Raw genomic sequence first — 4,879 nt, 5'->3', positions numbered from 1 at the left:
CTATTTCTTCATGTAATTGTTGTGTTGAAAAAGTGAATTTACTGATTCATTTGTTCAATTTTTTCAATAAAGTTACGATATTAAAATTATCGAGGATTGGAAATGCATGTTTTTTTTGAGAGAATTAAAGATGAAGTTTTGGTTGTCTCAAGAATAAATCAATCGAAATTAAAGAACTCAGGATTAAAACAAGTATGTACGCAAGAGTCACAGTGGTATGATGTTTTACAAGTGGGTACCTTGTAACTTATTAGTTCCCAAAGTACAAACATTTCTAAGTGCCAAAATTGTGGGTCTTCGCCTAAATTTGAACCGGAATCCCCCTAATTTGTGCTGAATGGATCAACTTATGTCGAATCCAGCTCCATAAGTGACATTACTACAGCGTGAGATAACACCTCCAGAGTTCATTGTTCAGCTGTAGTGTTGAGAGTAGGTGAGACATTAAGCACCAGGAAATTTGCATAATCCATGTATGATATGTCTGGTAGCAAAAATATTCCTTTGCCCAGAAATTAGAAGTCACCAGAAATCCACAGAATGAGAGGGCGCCTTGGTAGCTTAACTGGCCAATGATTAAGCTTGTACTGGGAGATACCGGATCAAACCAAGGTAATGAAGATAACCATCCCTCGGTTTTCTGAATTTGCAGATACGGGTAGACCAAGGAACCTTTAAACAAGGGGGCTTGACCAACACACTACCTTAAAATGAGTTTTCTTACCACAAGACACAGCTAGGATATCACATTTGCATGCATAACAGGCCTAAATAGATTGTAAGTTGTATAAAGTTATAATCATATCAAATCTTAACTTTGTGACGTTACGTCGTAAAATCTGGTTGAATTTTTCACGTAAGTCCAGACAAGGGAAATACTCCAACCGTCGGTCACATGCTGGATCAGGGTAAGACTCCACAAACAAGAAAAACAGCTCACAAGAAAAAGGTAGCCAAAAATAATTTACGAGTTATTACCGTACGATATCTATTCAAAGTAGAGTAATCAAAAAATCAGAAGTATTACAGAAAACAATGATAGTAAATTCATGATCCCAAAGGAAACATTACCAGCAGAAAATTGCTCTAAAAATCTCATGGCTCACAAGACATGTGACTCCCAGCAGGTCTCGACCAGAAAAGAGGGCTTGCCTATGCAAGGCGAGACAGCATTTGAGGGGAGGGCTTCTTCCAGGGAGTGGAGGGGTAGCCAGGCGAATTCAACAACCGCCCACTGATGCGTCACTGCCCCTGCAGAAACGGCCGCTCCACAAAACACCATTCACTGGTTTTGAGACAACAGCCAGCACCCAGAATTTTCCCCTCAACTTCTGGGTTGGAGACATCAGAGGAATCGTTCATTGGAACACATTGAGGGGAAGGAGATACTGGGGTGAGGTGTTGGAGGGAGAGAGAGTTTGTGATAGGACAATGGTAAAACTTCTCACTCCAAGTGCAATACTAAGGCCTTAGCACCGATTTCCCCTTGCTTGCCAAGGAGAAGTATTTCTCCGCAGTAGTCCTATATAAGTCTTGCATTGCATGTAGGCTGGTTCGGAGGCTGCTTCGGAGGCTGTTTCAGAGACTGTTTCCAGAGACAGGATTTTCCAGAGACAGGATTTTGCGAGACAGGGCACTTTGCTACAGGGACCCTTTGCGCAAAAAATCCTTTGCGCGAAAAAACCTTAGCGCGAAAAGTTCTTGGCGGGAGAAGTTCTGCGGATAAGTTCGGAGGAAGTTCGAGGAATTTCTGGGGGGGGGAGGGGTACCAGAAATTTTTGGGGGGGGGCAACACTTAAAAAATGCCACAACTTCATTGATCATTAATGAAAAATATTCAAGATACATGCAAAATTTAAGATAATTTTATTTAAACTGATTATATGCATATTCAAGACAATGCAATCTTCTGATATAAAAAAGTTACAATTGTGGTCCTGCAATTTTTCGGGAACATGGGCAGCCCCACAAGGGGGTAGGGGATGCTTGCCCCTCATATGTACTTACCACTGTCATTAATTCCTAAGTCAATACTTTTACTACGATTATAAAGACCAATTGATTCATTTTTTTAAATTAGACTTATAAAAGGATAGACTAATATCTGAAATCAAATGGCAAAGTTTCACAGCTAGCTTGTCAGCAGTTATGCGGTTGCTCAGATGTCTTCTATCCGTTTTACATTCCTGGTTTTCCTGGGAAATTTTACAAAATACCAGTTTAATCTTCCTTGATTACTGCGATGGATAAGGATTTTAAAACACTTGAACATCAACTTTTAAATGTTACATTTATGTATTCACAAGGATAAGAAATAGGTTAGTTGACACACATTGCACGTAAAATTCAAATTTTTTTGATACAAGCCAAGAAGCTGCTTCGATCTCCTAAGTAGATGTTGACATCACCTTGAATTCTATTCTTTGTGTTTTTGAATCTTACTGGAGTCAAGAGTGCTAGACATTTTGATTATGAGGTCTTGTCTGACATTCCAGGTTTCGATGCGGCGGTAAAAATTCTACTAAGCTACTCCACTTAAAATTGCGACAAACACATTTTAGACCAGAAAATGGGCGTTGAACTGGTAAAATTTTATGTGGAATGAATTTGAAATACCATATTTAGAAATTCCACGTCGGAGCAAAAATTCATGAATAATTCCAGGCACTAAAAATGCACGCACAATTTCAGATTTTTCCTGAGCCTGATATATGAGTTTAGTCTGTCATGGAAAAATTTTTTAAATCAAAAAAATAATCTTAGGGGGAAGAGTTCTCGGGTTTCCAGCCGGGTCCAAGGGTTTTTCAGCAGCAACGTTTCGAGGGTAAAGTCTGCCATCGTCTTCAGGATGAATGGATTAAGCCATGATGCGTCCAACCTATATACTGTCGCATTGGGGTCAGATGGGTTGGGTGGCCCGACCGTCAACCAATCAGAGCCCACCTGACCCCAATGCGACAGTAAATAGGACGGACACATCACGGCTTAATCCATTCACCCTGAAGACGAAGGCAGACTTCACCCTCGAAACGTCGCTGCTGAAAAACACTTGGACCCGGCTGGAAACCCGAGAACTTTTCCCCCAGTCTATTCACCAGGAAAACCTTATATCCTTCATTAAAATAATCTTAGTTTTGATTTTATAAACCCATTTCCATGGAGTAAGCCCACAGGTTTTTGGACTTCACAGGTGACCCCTTTCTCTCACGATACTAGGATGTCCCGGTAAGGCTAAAATGTTTATGGCCACAATATGAAAGGATAATATGGTAAAGATAAGAACCAAATCCTTAACTACTGTAGTGGTGCAGGTTTACATGCCTACTTCTGATAATGAAGGTGTCAACCAAGATTTAAGTAATTAAGGAAGATGCGAAATCTTATTATTAAAGGTGACTGGAATGCAGTTGACGCTGAAGGTCACAATGGAATAGTAACAGAAATTGCATTACAAACAAAAACAGGATTAGGAAACCAAAAATAGGGAGAATGGCTCCTTGAATTGTGCACAAAACACAGGAAAGTGCAGTGACGTAACTAAGAGTATGCTTTGGGAAGAAGATGGAGGGGCATAGTAGGGGGACCCCCGCTAGGCAACAGGGATTCCCGGAAAATATTTGAAAAATGGCATGCCTGGAAATACAATTCACATAATTTTGGCACTTCGAATTTAACTTTAAGGACATGAATTTAACATAAAATAGAAAAATAGATAATAGTTTCAAATCTTTTTTAAAAATTTATCTGAGGTTTAGGGTGGGACCCATCCCCTCATCCCTCTCCATAGTTACACCACTGGGCTAGTGGTTGCCAACACATTTTTCAAAGACCCCATGAGACGAAGATACTTATGGAAAATCCCAAGAAGATTCCAAATTGACTGCATTATAACGAAAGAAAGATTTAAGAACCAAATGAAGGACTGCAAAAGCTACTCTGGGACATATATTGATAATGGCCATAGCTTATAGGCAATTCAAAATAGGTTGAACCAGCTGTACAAAATCGTAAGTGAAATGCACTCAACAGGTGAGATGTATTATGACTTGGAGAGAAACATCAAAATCCCAATTCCAAAAAAAAGCAGAGAATTGTGAACATTTTAGGATCATAAGGATGACAGCATGTGAGTCAAAGATACTGACAAGGATCATCTATAGAAGAGTAGAACGAAGACTAGGAGAGTACCTGTACGAGGACCATTTCGGATTCAGAAAATGCAAAGGCACAAGGGAAACAATAATGCCCTTAGGCTTCTTAGAACAGAACAAGCCCATGCTCATAGCATTTGTGGACTGAGATGGCATTCGACGTAGATTGGAACACAATGCTTGAAATCTTGAAAGAAACTGCAGTTCCTTGCAATAACAGGAGTATCAACCAGTTTACATAAAAAAAACAAGTTGTGGAGATAGAATCAGGAACAAGCTGTGAAGAAGCAAGTAAAAGAAAAGGAGTAAGACAAGGCTGTCCTTTGTCACTTGTAATTTTCAACCTTCAAATCGAGAAAGCCATTAGCGAGATCAAAGAAATAAGACCTTAGGGAGTCCATGGAGAAAAAAATTAGCAGGCTAAAATTTGCTGAGGACACCGCAGAGACATAAGGATTTGAAAAAGATGCTCATTAATATGGGTAAGGTAAAGGGTAGATATCAGCTGAAAATAAGCACAGAGAAAACTAAGATGCAGCAGAAGGGAAGTCAAGTCTAAGATTTAAAAGGGGGAAAGAAACTAAAAGAGGTGAATTGTTGTTTGGGGAGTAGAATAATTAGCGATGGAAGAGGTAAGAAAGAAATTATCACCAGAATAGCCTAGGTGAAAAGAGCATTCCAAAGAAAATAAAGAATCCACATACAGCGGGAAAGTTGAACATAGAAGG

The sequence above is a fragment of the Ischnura elegans genome, chromosome 7 (assembly GCF_921293095.1).
Source record: "Ischnura elegans chromosome 7, ioIscEleg1.1, whole genome shotgun sequence".
NCBI lineage: Eukaryota > Metazoa > Arthropoda > Insecta > Odonata > Coenagrionidae > Ischnura > Ischnura elegans.
This window is presented reverse-complemented; position numbering follows the sequence as displayed.